The sequence below is a fragment of the Excalfactoria chinensis genome, chromosome 1 (assembly GCF_039878825.1).
Source record: "Excalfactoria chinensis isolate bCotChi1 chromosome 1, bCotChi1.hap2, whole genome shotgun sequence".
Taxonomy (NCBI): Eukaryota; Metazoa; Chordata; class Aves; order Galliformes; family Phasianidae; genus Excalfactoria; species Excalfactoria chinensis.
Window position 1 is genome coordinate 47489561 of NC_092825.1, and position 16663 is coordinate 47506223.

General features: G+C 43.5%; 1 protein-coding gene across 9 annotated transcripts in view; it reads right to left on the minus strand.

Annotated features, from left to right (window-relative positions):
* TNRC6B (trinucleotide repeat containing adaptor 6B) overlaps positions 1-16211 on the minus strand; it is a 125290-nt gene extending 109079 nt beyond the window's left edge. For 7 of the 9 annotated variants that reach the window (XM_072342552.1, XM_072342506.1, XM_072342536.1 and 4 more), the window contains exons 1-2: positions 15956-16211; positions 18-90 (exon numbers count right to left, since the gene is read on the minus strand). The gene's annotated coding sequence lies outside the window, so the exon portion shown is untranslated. Of the gene's footprint in view, positions 1-17; positions 91-15826; positions 15859-15955 lie in introns of those variants that run through there. The other 2 variants (XM_072342484.1, XM_072342553.1) reach the window with 2 other exon arrangements.
* Positions 16212-16663: the final 452 nt, after the last annotated feature.

Here is a 16663-nt window from a genome sequence, read left to right on the forward strand (position 1 = left end):
TTTAGTTGAGTTTTTACCTTTGACAGTTTCCAAGGGCTGCCAAAGCCCACAAGGATCCGTCCTGGCTACATTCAGTGCAAAAACGAAACCCTAAAAGAAAAAAAATATATATATATTAAAACATTAAAAAATCAGACATCCAACGTGGTCTTTACTAGATAAAAACCACATAGAAATGAAAGACAATTGCCCCTGAAGCTCAGCAATGCTTATTCACAAAGTATTTACAAAATGTCACAGTTACCTTGTCAGATAATGTGGAGTAAATAAAAGCTTGTAATTGCAAAAGAGCAACACAGGCTCCTTTCTCTCAATGTAATGTACACAATATTGAGCAGACGGGGAAGAAAAAGAGCTATAGTTACACAAATTGCTAATCAAACCCTCACTCTTCACTATTCTCCTACCTCAGCTGCTACCCTAAGCTAGGAAATTATTCTCTCAAGACAAGAAATTCACATGTTGCAAAATGATTCATTTGCTGATCTTTAGGGTCACATTTGGATTTAATGTTTCAGAAACTTAGACTTTTACAGAATAAAGTCGTACCACTCCTGGAAATGCATTTTAAGCTACCTCCAAGAAAACCCTAAAACCACAATACAGCTTATTAATTCAAGATAACTATTACTCACCCATCCCCCAAAAATTAGGCCAACAACCAGTTCTGAGAAAAAAAGAAAAAGGATGCTTATCCTGTGACCCACCAAGTCATTTAAGAGGCAAGACCATCTGACGAAGACTGACAGTAAGCTAACCAGCCACCAGAATAAATTCCACATTGCATAGTACTGCAGGAAAGAAACATCAAACTGATACTGAGCAGGATATTTCTCTCCCGAGATTTTACTGTTGTTATCAAAGCCTGTAGAAACTTTGCCATTGGAACCACTTGTTGGGAGGGGTAGAGGGAAAAAAAACAAACAAACAAGAAGAAAACCTTTTTGTGGTTTAACTCAGCAGGCAGTTAAACATCACACAGGCATTCACTCAGTCACCACCGCAAGTGGAATGAGACAGAGAACTGGAAACAGGGTAGAATTCATGGATTGAGATAAAACCTATTTACTAAGACAGAAGAGAAAAATAGAAACAAATATGAAATGGTAACTATATAGATATAGCCACAATTACTCGCCACACACTGAGTGAAACCCAGCTAACAACACAACTGCCTGCCAGCCAATATCCTGCCAACAACACAACTGCCCACCATCCTCTGTCGACAGACAACCAGCAACCCCAGAGCAGCAACTGCCCCAGGACAACTACCCCCAGTTTTACAGCCTTCTGTGCTGTGTCAGGAGGTATGGAATACTCCTTACTCGATTCAGGTCAGCTGTCCTGGCTCCACCCTGCCCTCTGCTGCCACACCATAAAGGCAGCAACTGTTGCCTGTGAGCTGCCTGGCCAGGCACCAGGTGAGCGCCCATCATGCAGCAACAACCAACGCAATGGCACACTTAATACTACATACATGTACACACACTATCATTTTATCATTATTATCATATTACCCTTTTCACAACAGTTTTGAACTGCTCGACCTATTTTGAACCACTACCTATCTGTAGGTAAAGGACTGAAATGTTAGCCTTCCTTCAGAAATGAATGTGAGAAACAGTACTGACCCACAGGCACAACAGGCTACCTTCTCAATCACTTTGAAATAGTTTTCCCAAGTGAGCACTACCACCTTAACAACATGATGTCCCAAAGGCAATAGCAGCCTCATACCTAAAGTGAGGATAAAGAAAAAAAACAAGCAAGGCATTTTAAATTGTTGCTACAAACTAAGGTTCTGGAGAGCGAAGTCTAATAAAACCCTAACTCCCAATTTATTTTGCAGTCAGTGAGTGCATACCCACACTACTGTTAGCAAATGCTCCATCTTTCCCTATTGATTTCTAATTGCTATGGAAAAGAAGTGAAAACTGAATTGTTCAACTAAATAATTATTTATCATCCACCTGCCTGAAACACATCCAAAACATCCAGCCATGCCATTTACAACAGTATTATTTATCCATGCAGTCCAGTACACAACGTGTTATAGGTGAAGTAAAAGGCTGTTGTTGACTGAAAATGCACATCCAACATCCACCCCCATCCAATGACAGTATCAACCAAAAAGCAAGTCTAACATCTATGCCGCTTCAGAACAGGAAAAGATCTGAAGGTGGATAGCCCAGAAAGCCAACGTTTAATGGGCTGCATTAAAAGAGGGGTGGCAGCAGGGAGAGAGAGCTGACTCTGCCCCTCTACTCTGCCCTCATAAGGCCCCAGCTGGAGTACTGCATCCAAGCCTGTGGCCTCCAGTACAGGAAGGATGTGAAGCTGTTGGAGTGGGTCCAGAGGGCCACTAAGATGATCAGAGGGCTGGAGCACCTCTCCTGTGAAGAAAGGTTGAGGGAGCTGGGCTTGTTTAGCTTGAAAAGAGAAGGCTCTGGGGAGACCTCATTGCAGCCTTCCAGTACTTGAAGGGAGCTTACAAGGAGGGGGAGAGAATTTTTACATGGTTTGGCAGTGATAGGACAAGGAATTTTCTTGAACTAAAAGAAGAGAAATTTAGGTTATAAGTTAAGAAGAAATTTTTAGTTCAGAAGGTGGTGAGGCACTGGCACAGCTGTTCACAGAAGCTGTGGTGCCCCATCCCTGGAGGTTCAAGGCTAGGCTGGATGGGGCCCTGGGCAGCTGAGCTGGTGGAGAGCATCCCTGCCCATGGCATGGGGTTGGTACTGGATGATCTTTAAGTTCCCCTCCAATCTAAGCCATTCTATGGTTCTATGAAGTACTGCAAAAGGCAGCAAAAAAAACACAAACATTTTTTTTTTCCCCAGAGAGTCTGCTACAGGATGGATGCTGAAATACCACAGCATTAGTATCTAGCAAAAGCACTAAAAATTCCAGCCAAGCCACCAAATGCTTATGAACCACTAATGTCTCCACAGGAAGAGATAACTGCTGCTAATTACACCAATAATATGTCCTACCTCATCACAGAATCTTGGTTGTGAAAAAGAGTATGGATTCCTATCCCTAATAAGAGAAGGCCTCTAGTGAGTATCTATCAAGAGACCGCTCATTTTCCTACCGCTATTGTAAAAAACATAAAGCTGCGTTTCTAGCACAATAATGGTGTCAATTAGCAAAACCAAAGTAGCACAAAAAACTAGATTGGGTTAAAGGCAGAACATGACATGCAGATGAGTAAGACTGCAAAGACAGTACAGCAAGGAGAATCCCAGCATTTGAAGCAGTCAGAATGAACGTAAATATCACAGATAGATCTCCTAACTCAGATCCTCCAATTATGTCATTCTGTCAACAGCTAGGCTTTGAGATGTGTCAACATGCTTGTCTGGACTGCAAAGAAAAAAACTATTAAGAAAAGCACTCACAGTTTGATTACGCAGCCACCAGCAGCCCAAGAGAAACAAGAGGGGAGTGAAAACAAAAATGAAAGCAAAGAAATCCCAGCCACAACTTAGGCATCTCTCAAAGAACAAGTTGGGAGGGATTGTACCTTCCTCCAACCCCCCCCAAAACTCTGACATGTCCTAAGTACTAACCAGTTAATAACACGTACTGATTTAATATCCAGGTGCACCGTGAGATCAGACTCAACATGTCACTTTGTAATCATGGAAACAATTCATTATATCTACATGCTGCTGCAGTACATAAATTGCCATCCTTTGACACACCAGTCCCACATGCACATACAGTGCAGTCTCCACAGCATTCCCCATGTAGTTCTGGTTCTTGTACAGCTAACTGCAGCAATTCATTTAGCTGAGGTAAGATATCTCTGAAGCTGCAGAATATCCCCTACAGCCAGGACTGCCAGGCTAGCTTTCCCCCTTAAGTATTTTTTAGGGAGCTTAACAAGTTCATGACTTACAGCAAGTACCTCCCTTCTGCTCACATCACATAAGCTGCCCCTATAGGAACACCACAGTATTCCAGGTGCACAGAGCTGAAAGGAACAGGTTACAATCAGTAGAACGTCTTCTTCAAACTCTGCTTGCAATCTCCCATCCAAATCTGGATCACACCAATAACACGTGTGACAGAATTTCCTACTGGCTGAGAGATTTCAGAACAGTAGGGAATTCTAAAAATATTTGCAGCTGAGAGGAAGAACGGGGTGAAACCTGTTCCTTATTTAAGAACTGAGATAATGCACCCAGGTGCACTCAAGGAAACTGGTTATGTAATTCTGAGAACTCCCGAGTATTAATTACATGTAAAGACAAATCTCATTAATAATTGTTGGGTATGTAATCCTGTTCTGAAAGAATGACAACATATGAACATCACCCAACTGGCCAAGACTTAAGCACATTTCAATTAATTCAGAACCTACTGCCCTGTCTTAACAGCAGCTAAGCCACAAATTACTTCAGTTTTAGTTTAGCAAGCCAGAACTGACTTCCAGGAACAAGAAGGGATCCACCATACATCCAAGTTAACAGCACACACAAAAAATGAAAACTATTCTAGTGGCTAGTATTTAGTTGCCATTTAAAAAAAGGTTTATCATATAGTTAATCAGAAGGTGGCATTTTTCTGAATTCACTGCATCATCTTGCTGGCGACTGCTCATGCTTAACGTATATGTATGGGAAATTGGTAATCACAGCCTGAACCTCTGATTAATCAGCTGAGGCAAGTTTTGGGTCAGCTGTGGGAACACAGGGGAGGGTAATTCAGCTGCGCTCCCAGAAGGAGCGGAGCCTGACTCCACCTCCCCTAGACCTCATTTAAGGGCTGACCACTACTGAAGCAGCATCTCTTTAAGACTGCTCCTTGGTGGAGTTTGCCTCAGTGTTTTCCAGCAGACTGAAGGCCTTTATTGGGTGAGTCTTTCCTTTAAATAACCTTTTGGATACTTATCACCACCTCTCTTGTACCATCTTCACATTATTGTCACTATACACTACTGTACAAGTGTACAACATTACATAGTGACAAACTGTTCCTCCAATTGGAATTGCTGCCACAAACAAAATATACATATATAATTTTCTGAGCTTCAGGCATTAACTAAGAGCTTTCATGAGTATGATTTGCATTCATTTTATTTCTGACTAGCAAAAGCACATTTGGAGAGAAAAGGGGGTCTCGCCACTGCCATTTAAGTATCCCAAAATGTTTGACAGCGGTAAATTTTAAACTCTGTTCCAACTTACACGCTGCAATGCTTCTGATAAAGCAACAACACGCACATGCACTCCTTCCAAAAGGCCTCAAGCTGTCTAAAATCATCACCTCACAAAAGCCAGCTGACATAACTACACAAAAACATGACATTTCCAATTAGGAAATTGAGAAGATGGCCCAAAGCAATTCACAACTTCAAAACAGCACAGAAATATTTCATTCTTTTCCCCCCCCTCCCATCTACAGCACACTTGCACTGCAAAGGCTACGATCCATCATAAAAATTGTCCAGGACGATCCATACTTCCATGTTTCAACACAGTAGTTCTTCACTGCATTTCACTTCCCAAGACTAAAGGAAATGTAATTTGTAATCACTTAGGAACAATGAAGTAGGAAAAGAGATCCCACCGGTGTCAGAGAAAGAACTGACCACTCTTCTATAGTACTTAGAACCACCAATTTGCCCTAACTAGGTGGAAGGAAATCCACAAGACACCCCTCAAGGAAAAAATAACTGAAGATATAATTCTAAACAACGCAGCCAGGAAGAAAGGGAAAAAAGCAGAAATGCTTTTTTTGTTGTTGTTTTTGAAAGTAAGAAACAGGAAAACAGCATTCAGCAATGGGAGTCAAGTGCTGCACAAAAAAATCACCAGTGTTCTGTAGCAAAACATGACATGAGATGAAACATCCATTATGTTTAATTCAGTGTTGGCTGCACGACTTCATACTTTTGTTCAATATTAACTTATCTGTGCTGAAGTTGTCTGCTCTAGATGGAAAATGACTCAACTGTTAATGTAGATCTGACACAGCCACTTTCAACAATACACGTAACTGGAACTTAGAATAGATACCCTGCGTGCCCTGTTCTTCTAAGGGACTGTAAGAACAGAAGGACTATGCAAACATTATGTCATGAACCTACAGGTACCAAGCGTAAGCCCCAAACCACAGCACCTGAGCCCTACACCAAGAGCCCGAGTATAAATTAAGAAAACCACTTCATGAAGTAGAACACTGCTTAAGCCTGGTCTGGTAGTTGGCAACCCTGCCCATGACAGCGGGGTTGAAACTGGATGATCATTGTGGTTCTTTTCAACCCAGGCCATTCTGTGCTTCTGTGATCTGCTAGATGGACCAACTGCGTAACATGAGTCATTCAAAAAAGCAATTTTTCTTTTTTCTATTAAAGACTGTATCCCCCTCATTGAATCAAAGAGGAAATGAGAAAAAAGGCAAAACAATAGTTTTTAAATCCTAGTTACAGGACTTTTTCTAAGCAACCAGTAATATTTCTTAATATCTATATAATTTCTCTTAAAGCAAAAATTGTCATCACTTGATCACGTGGATACTGGATCACCTGTCACATGCAGGACAGCAGTTAAGAACGGCAGCTCTGTACAACACAAAGATGGTGCAGTCAGACTCCCTATACAGAAAATCCTGTCTCTAGCTCCCGAGTCTGAAGACGACCTTGAGAAATGAACTGAAGACAGAACATTGCATTGCCACCTCCCCAGTGTTCCAAAACATTTACACAAACAACATCCAAGGTGCCAAGTGTTCCTCCTCTCACTAAAGGAAAAAAGAGATTGCTATGTGTGCTTTTTAAGAACGTTTTGCTTGCACCTTTTTGATGCTTCTCAACACATAAAGAAGCAGGAAAGTTCTCTTGTTTCCTGCTCATTTTTGGGTTTGCTAAAGAATCCATGAAAAATCACTGTGAACATAAGATGTGTTTCTGTCTCTAGTTTGCTGCAGCAGCCTACCCTACGCTACAGATCACTTCTCTATTGTAAGCAAGGTTAAATCCCAACTGCAGCCAGCCAAGGCCACTCACTGGCTAAGCCTGCCAAACTCCTTTGAGCACTGCCCCCTCTATTCAGTGTGGCTGAAGCATATCTATACTTTGTATATATGAAATTATGTGAGTGTATGTGTATCCCCCAGACTGCTTCTACTTTTTCCTCAAGCCCTTAAATGCTTTATCCCAACGTTTCATGTGAGAACTATCAAAATTGAGGGTCTTGGAAGTATCTTTTATCTTACCTGACCAACCACATCTTCTTGAATCACACTCTATGTTCATTGATCTAATCTTTGCAAGCTCTCCAGAGCGCAGGGCACTCCCCCTTGTGCTCTCCCCACTGCAACCTGCACTGGACAGGCAGCAGCATACTATATTTTGAAGATGACTGCAGCATCTAGGAACTAAAATGTGAGGAGCTGAGAATACTGGCTATGTTTTCAGCTCTACACTAAAGTTTTACTTAGCGAATGTAATGAAAGAAAATTCTGAGTAAAGTCAGAAACAAACTATTACAATTAAAAAAAAAAAGCCCAAGTCATTTCTTTCAATTGTTCATCTTATGCACACTTAGGTATCCAAAACAAATGCTTTACAGGCACAAATGAGGGCTATTTCACACTGCTAGTACGGCTTCCCTCATGATAATAGCAACAATGCTTGGAATCTTAATGGCACACAAGCAGTCATTACCATGAGCATTACAAATATGGTATAATTTAATGGTGCTCTGGTGGCAAGAAAACGGGGATGCAGTTAAGACACGCAAAGTGCGAGCAATCCATTTACGCAGCACTCCCAAAGCTATGTAGACTTCTCACAGCACTCCGAAAACTTCAGAGCTGCTGAAGCAAACAAGCAGAACAAAAGCAAGGCTTTCTTTCAGGGTATTTGCAAAATGAGGGAAAGCCTTCAGAAAACCGAGGACTTGAGCTCCAGAGTGGGAAGGAGAACAAGAGGGGCGGTAAACTAGAGCAGACTTTAAGCATTTCTATCTTAAAACGTTAGCACGAGAGAGAAGACAACTTCTCAACAGCTCGACTTTAAACCTGAACTCTACAAATAACTTTACCGCTAGTAATTCCATCCGAATCATCGCATCAGGTTATTTATACCATGAGAGGGAGACGACTCAGGATCGAAGTTTTCCTTTTCATCTAGAAGTATCAGTTATGAAAACCTGTGTAACAATGTTTGTCAAACACAGCAGCAGAAACAAACTAAAAACTGATAAAGTAGGAAACAGGCACCGCGTGCCCTGGAAAAAAGGGTGGCTTATCGGTCTATTGACACATTTAAATGGGAACTTCCAGGGATGATTTAAAAGACAGCATCATTAAAATCCTTCTAACACACCACAGGATTGGGAGATAACGCCCCTTTCAAACTCTTCAGTTCTTACTATAGGCACATATTACCACGAGAAGAATATCAAAATCTTCTTTCTTAAAACACCGCTGCTAACTCCAACAGTTGTGGTAAACGAACAAGGAAACAAGAACCTCCGTTGCACAGAGAAGCTCCAGATCTTACAGCCTGTAATGCAGCTTAGGGTGGACACACTATCAGATTGGGCTGAGAAACAGCTGGGAGATGATGGGGGGGTTCTGAATAACTGACTTTTTTCTTTTAAAAGAAGGCATTTTATTTGACTTCCTACTGACATGATTATAGATGCAGAGAAGTTCAGATCTTAACACTATTAATGTCGAAGAAAAAAAAAAAAAAAAAAGAAATATGAAGCTGTTAAGCAAATTATTCTGAACTACAAATGCAAACATCAACTTTCAATGTACCCAGCTGCCAAGTTCAGCTTCATCAATATTTACAGCTTGACATCAGTCTGAATTGTACTTCTCAGCTATTTAGGTGCCTAAGAAAAAGATAGGAAGCTAACTTTCAAGAATCTGCTCTATATTTAACAGTGTTATTTCAGCCCTCTTCAAAGAAATGAGGCAATGCATCTCAATTTTATGGCAATTTTTTTCTTTGTTTTAAATTTAAAAAGAATATGGAGCTATTTGTGACACAACTCGTCCTCAACAGAGCAAACTCTGGTAAACGCACTCAGTGAGGACAACTGAGTGTGGAACTACTTGTAAGAGAAGTTTAGGACCTGCTGAAGCCAGCGCCAGGACCCCAAACCTTCCATTGTTTGGGGGTGGCACAAGGCAGCTCTTCAATATTCTCTAAGTGGCATTGTACTTAACAGGTGGGTAGGCAGCATTTGTTATTGCAGTCAGAAATCCTTTAGTCTGCCTTTTGGTGGTACATGATAACCGATTTTCACAGCCCCATCATATCTAAAAATGCAACTCTTCAAATTTGCTCCTGGGTTTGAACATTTTCCCACATTTAAATGGGGGATTTCGTTCACTATGAAATTTGAAAATGAACTAATATGAACTCCCAGCTGCTTTTTCAGTTGCAGCTTTGTAAAACTGAGGTAACATTTACATGGCCAGACTCCTTCCACAGCCTAGGCAGGGCCAAGTGAAGCTGATATACAGTATCCATGCAGAAGACATTACCAGTTTATCTAGTTACCCAAACTGGTGAAAGTATCATCCAACCCAGGCTAAGTATGGGGTTAGAACTGCAGACAACCAGACCAATCAAGTCTTTGTGGTCCTGCCCACCCTGAGGCCACCGCTAGTGTATGTGGTCAGGAGGATTTTCCATGGCTTACTAGGCAAGGTCAGAAGTATTTGATACAACGGGATTTACACCTTTGGTCTGAAACGTTTCTGCCCGCATGAATTCACCTTTTTCAAAAGAGAAAGACTTCTTGATTTGAACTCATTCTCTCCAATGGAGAAGTTGGCTTCCAATAAGAGAGGAGGTGACTGGCCGATTTTATTTGTTTCTCTGCGTACTTTGAAAATTCAGAGCTACTTCCATGTGGAAGGGTATGAGTTTAAATTACAACTGCTGCAATAGTAAAAACTTCCCCTGTAAATGCACTGGTAGTGCCAAAGTGCTTCTTATTTAACTTCTTAGGAGCTGTTTAAGTTCAGCTTAAAAAGAATTAAAACAAGAAATTCAAACACAAGTTTCAGAACTTGCGTGTTCTAATTGCAATGGAACTACCACATTGAGAGCAATAGAACAATATTGTTAGAATCGTGACAAACATACCCTGGAAAATTCCTCAAGAGTTCCAACCCAAAACAAAGAACAAAACAAAACCCCACCAGAAAACCCCACAAAGGTGACAGTGGCTGACAACATCCTAGAGCAACTATTTGATGCCACGTCATGGCCTTCTTTCTTAAAGTGATTTCCAGCTGCTTCAGATCAAGGATGGCCCATAATTCATTCTGCAGTGAAGCATGCATTGTTTTTTGCAAGAAGCTGAGGCAAGCAAACGCATCGCATCATCGCATTCCTTTACCTCAGAGACAAAACATTTCACTCAACCACTTGATCCTAAGTTTGCATTCAAGACATCAGCTTTCCTGTGAGATTTTCCACCTACTAATCTTAACTCAGAATATCTGAAGCCAGCGTGCAAAAACCAGAAACCTGAGTTACGTGAAGCTGCCAATCATTGTATGAGCGAAGGAAGCAAATGCACAATGCAACTTCATCTTCTGGAAAAACTTAGGACTTATCAAGTTATGATATCGCAGTGTGAAAAAGCAGATTCTACCGTCAGCTGTAGCAAGAAAATCAAATGTACTCCAAAGCATTTCAACTGTCTCCAGAAAAGGGAATCAGCTTATTTCTAAGGAACCACGAAACATTCCAGGAGAGAAGTAAAAGGTTTACATATATACAAGTGAAGGTCTCGGTAACCCACATCTCCTCAGCCGCAGACAGCAACTAAGAGGTCTGTATCTGCAGCCTGACCATGCTGACACAGGGCACCTGGGTAATTCATATCTCTTGGCTGTGGGAAGCAGAAGTCAAGAGGGACTGATGTTAACATGGGGATCACCTCAGGGCCAAAGCATGTTTAAGGCACGGCATGCTGGCAACCCCAGGAGGGTTCCTGCCGTCTCCTCGAGATGAGCCCATTTCCTACCATGAGCGTGATTCAGAGATGAGGCTCTTGCAGGGGTCACAGGGCCCTGGAGGTCAGCAAGGACTGCCTCAGAGCAGCCCAGCGATTTGTCTGTTCTGATAACACGCCAATCTAATAAACCAAACTTAAAAGAAGATTGCTGGCCTAGGGCTTTGCAAACAGACAGCGTCTTCATTGGAAATCACATTTACAATTTCACTTGTGAAACTTGGCTACTTTTGCCACGTGACAAATACTGTAAAGGACTGCAAGGCACAATCAGTGCTGTAAGAAAAGCAAGACTAAGATAGGAAAAAATGCAGTTTCAGGATAGAAGATCATCAGAAGAACAGCAAAAGAAAACGTAACTATTAGAGAAGCTAGAATCTGACAGTCTCCAAATTCAGAGAAGTTATCAGCATAGGTACAAACTGATGTTCCTTGTAGACCACTACTAAATCCAACAGCACAAAAGAACAGACTTTCCCAAAGGCAGAAGCCTTCACTGACAAAAATTGACGACACTAATGAAAAAGCCTCGGTCAGGTTGTTGCCACTATAGTGCATTTCACTGCACTCTCAACAGCTAAAATGAAATCACAGAAATTAGATCAACTAAAAACATTACTGAGCTATTTTCTTTGTTGCTCACTGAGATGGTTTAGAGGGCTCTCCCTCACCCAGCACCCTATTATTGTATCACCTTTTGCCTAATCCTCTGTCAGGCTATTTAAAATTATCAACCCTTTGTTTTGCAACTTTGCTTCTTATCCTCTCATCCTCTAATTAGCTTTTCAGCCTTCAATCTTCTACCTGACAGGGTCAAAATACACCGCCTCTCGGTTTATACCGGGCACATTCATTTTGACCAGTCCCCTACAGCACGCAGCAGGAATACTGGCTTACAGTAGCTCCCATTTCTCCTGCCAAACAGCATATTTCTCAAAATACCCAAGAGCTAAACTAAGTGCTACCTTGCAACGTATTTGACTTACCCTGATAAACCGATTTCTTTTTTCCCCAACCAAGCGCTTCTTTTCAGATTTTTCACGGAGGGCCCATTGTGCTTTTCCTAATCTGCACACGTTGCATCAGGAAATACACACAAGATATCTGATTTCAGAACTTCTAAAGCTGGCGAGGCCCAGAAATGCAATCCGTACTGAGTAGCTGAAACTGGAAAAGGTCATCTCCATAGCTCACTACGTGGTAAACACGGAGAACATCCAAACTCCAACCACAAACCTTACGCTGATGAGAACTTAAAAACCTCAGGGCATTCCCCTACAACATGCAATCTCTAAGTGCAAAAACACCCTCGCCTTCTTACCACTATGAGAAGGAAAATGTATTTGGTAGACTTAATGCCTACTGTTCCATAGGAGGAAAAAAAGCCAAACAACATCCATTCTTTGAAGCAAAGCACACTTACTTCCTTGGGAAAAAAAAAAATGTTTTCATTACTTTTGCGCATAGCAAAGCAAATATGAAAAATAAAACAGAGAAATCTGAGGAAGTCTAAGAGTTTTACTGTCTGCCGAGAGTGACAGGGAAGAAGAACCAGAATACCCTACCAGCTATTACCCTCAGCAACTCCCAGGCAGAAATGCCAACTGGCAGCTCCTTGTCTGACAGTGACAGCTGGCTCCGGTACCGGAGCGTGTCCCTGCTTCTATTAGCAGACGGTAGCAAAAAGTTTAGTTTGGATTAACAAGAAATTGAGAGCAATTCTTCAGGCTCTACATCACATGCTGAGTGCTGGAAGAACAACACATTTTAGTGTGTACTTTTATCTGAAGGTATGGAACGTTAGCAAATTCAGCAGTCTTTTATACCACATCTGGTTCAACAATTAGAAATATATAGTCTTAATTGCTCTGCATATCTGTCACTAAGTTCTCGCTATTAGAACAGAAGACAATTAACTTCCCATCCTTTCCCTAAGACAATGTAACATTTTACAAGTATTTTTTTTCAAAAACAAAACAAAAACAAAACCATCAGAAAAACCATTCAGAGCATTTCCAAAAGCAGCTCAGGCAAACACACAGTAAGGACTGAGGTGGCAAAACTTGCGCTGAACAAGACCCAGCAGTATCTAGTTGTGAGTTTCAGATACTTCCTCCTTTACCTATGCATTAAATACACTTAATTTACCACATGAAAACAACAACAACAAGCAGCCACTTCTAAAGAGAGACAGACTTACTGATCCAGACGTTAAACTCAGGAAAAGGCTGCATGAAATATAAAATCTCATACTAATAACTGTAGTGTCCATAAGATGTAAGGAGAACTGTAAGCATTGTAGGATTTGTAAACTGTTGGAACACACGGAATTAGTGAAAGTAATAACAGCATCAGAGCCATTGCTGAGGAAAGTCAACGCAAAGAAGCTGCAAAACAACCGCTGATCGCCGTTACTGCACGAGCCAGACGATCCATATATAAACACACACACACACACACACACACACACACACACACACACACACAAATAAAGATAATGGCAATAAGCAGCCAGGACAGAACATTTTGCATCCAAGTATCCTGCAGAAAACAGAATAAAGTAACCAAACCATTTGGTAGACTACTAATAAACCCATTCAAATCAGTAACTAAGCTCCTAGGATGTTTTTTCCTATGGTCTCCAGTTCTTAATCATCGTAAACGCAGCCTTCCATGAGCAGAAACACACCAGTTATACCGTGAAATAAAATCAAGAACTAAGAGAACAAAATCCATTTGAACTTATTTTCAAATGACTCCTTCTGTAGCACTCCTCAACCTCACTCCACCATCCGAGATGCAACTCCACACCCCACTGTTCCAATGCAGCTATCAGGCACTACTTCTGCAAAACAATTTATTTCTGTTTCACTCCTACCTGCTATTGGAGAGAAACCTCAGGCTAAACTTACTGTTTCAGAGCTAAGCAAGTTTGCTCTCTCTGAAACTCCCTCCTCTTCAAGTCATCCTTCAAGCCTGGGAAGCGGTGATAGGACATCAAGTTGTAATGATCAAACACTCATCACCAGGCAAAGCCATGACACGCTTCCTAACTGCAGAGTTTGACTGTTATACTCAGTCACACAGTTGCTGGCAGGTGATACTTTTTCTGATTCAGTTTCGAGATTTTCCTTCCCCACCATCTGACTGGACCAAACATTATTTTTTTCAGTATTTCAGCTCAGATTTCCAGCTGAATGTGCAGCTATGCAAACACTGCTGTAACATTCCAATCCATACACTGGTTTATAAAGCAGGGTCACTGTTATACCCAGTACTTCCACATTATTGGAATTAAGAGATTCTTTTTCCTAAACAGCCCGATAACATCATAAGGAAACAAATGAAGACTAAGTTGATGAGTTATGCACACTAGAACTTTACCAATTAGCACTGCCAATTCTGAGTTAATTGCATATATATATGTGCATAGTTTTACATTAAATTGTATATTCACAAAATGTTTACATGCAATATAGCTAGCCAAGATGAAAGTAAAAGATATAATGAACATCTCACCTAGTTCTACGACATAATATCTACCTGCACCGCATCGCCACCACAACTTCAGAGCAGAAAAACTAATGCATGCCTGTTGCCACACAGGGTTCCACTCTCCCCTCAACTTTTTGCCAGGCCATCACAGAACTGCCCAGCTTTACCTGCCTGGGTAGCAGTTAACAACACATGGGTGAGGAGCCACCACCTTCACCAAGCACTCCCAAGGTCCATCTGCGTGGCAGCCCCAGCACTGACAGTGGATCACGCAGGAAAGCCCTGACCTTATCTTTGAGTTCAGGACCTCGGGTGCCACAGAAGCTCAGAACGTTTGGCTGAGCTCCACAGCAGTACGTGTGTTCTGAGGCACCTGCACTGTCACAGCAACCATAGGAGAGGTGGGATTGCTAAGCAACTTCAGTGCAGATGAGCTTAATAGAAAGCTGCTTGAACTTGTGCACGTATAATAAGAAGTTGAAGAAGCAAAGCTGCTCTCTATACAATCAGACCAAAAACTAAAGTTCAGTTCATCTGAATAGCAACACTACTGGAAAGCTGTACACAAAACTTTCATACGGAGCTACACAAGTGCAAGGGTTTACCTGCCGCTACTCAGAAAAATGCATAGGTTTTGTAGATGAAAGAGGGACTGGAATCAGACAAGCTGTGGTTAAATATGATTACGAAGTGTTAAAAAAAAAAACAAAAAAAAGAAGAGGGCAGAAAAAGTTAACTCTAAAGGCACCCTGCAGACTATAGGGAGAGATATCAAAGTCACCGTTCGGGGTAGCAAAACATGGCCAAGCAAGCACAGGGAGGATAAAGCGGAGTGTACAGCATTAAGTCCCCCACCGCTTCGGCCAGGGCAGCGCTGTGCTAACCCCAGGCTCTCTCAGAACACCTCAGCTCTGCCCTACAGCAGCCGCCGAGAGCCCGCGGGACACCGCACTGCCCAGCACCGCCTCTCCACACCCAACCACCGGCTCCTATCGCTACGAACACCCCGAGAAAGTTTGCTATCCCCCTCCCCGCTCCGCAGGGACACACCTCTCGGCACCGTCCCTCCTCCCACCCACATCCCCACATCATCGTTCCACACAACCACGGCGAGCTGCCGGGATACCGCCGTCACCTCAGCGCCGTCTCCACACCGCGGCTCCCTCCCGTTTCGGCCCTCTTCCCGGGGCCGCGGGCCGGGAGCCGCACACCGCGAGGCCGGGCAGCAGCCCGACGGCCCCCTCGGGCCCTGTCGGTGGAACCGGAGGGACGGAGCTCCTCGGGCCGCCGCCGCCGCGCTGGGTGAGCCCCCCCTCAGCCCGCCCGCGGCTCACGGCAGGGTGGAGGGGCGAGCGCGCCGCTAGCGCCAATGGCCCCTCACAGGCGGCGCGCGCGGCCCGCGGGCGGGAAGGGCCCTGAGGGAGGCCCTGAGGGGAAGGGGGGGGGGGGAAGGACACACTCACCGCTGAGGCGCCGCCGCGCTGAGCCCCCTTCTCCTCAGTGCCGGGGGCGGCTCCGCCCGGGGAACAACGAACGCCAAAAGGCTGCGGAGCGCGGCCTCCTTCTGCGCCGGCAGGAATTAGTTTAAAAAAAAAAAAAAAGAAAAGAAAAAAAAAAGAAAAAACAGTTTTTAAAAAAAAAAAAAAAAAAAAACTTTCCTCGCCGCCGTCTCCCTCCCCCGAGGAGCACGAACCCAAACACACTGAGACACGCCCCCGCGCCGCCCCTCGCGCCGCCCATTGGACTGCGCCCCGACGACCTCCTCGCTGATTGGCTGTCTCGTCTGCTCGTCTTATCTCCCTCCGCCCCTGAATGCTGTCCATTGGGGAGAGCCGCACGCATCTCCCCGCCCATAAGCCAAGGCCCACGTCCATCAAAGAGAAACACCCGTCTTCCAGCTCCTCTCATTGGACAGACTCGGCAGTACCCCCTCAATGATTGGCTGCCCCGGCTGACTGTCACGTACTGACGTTACCTCCCTCGCTGGCTACGGACCGACCCCCTCCCACTTCGCCCGCTGGCTGGGAGGTTGGCCCCGTAAATGAAACGCCCGCCCCTACTTGCCCCGCCCCCTCCTCGCTACGGATTGGCCGATAGGCTGCGCCCTCGTACGCCATTGGCGAAGGCATGTGCTCGTCACATTGTAACGCGGCCCATCGAGCAGCGGCCCT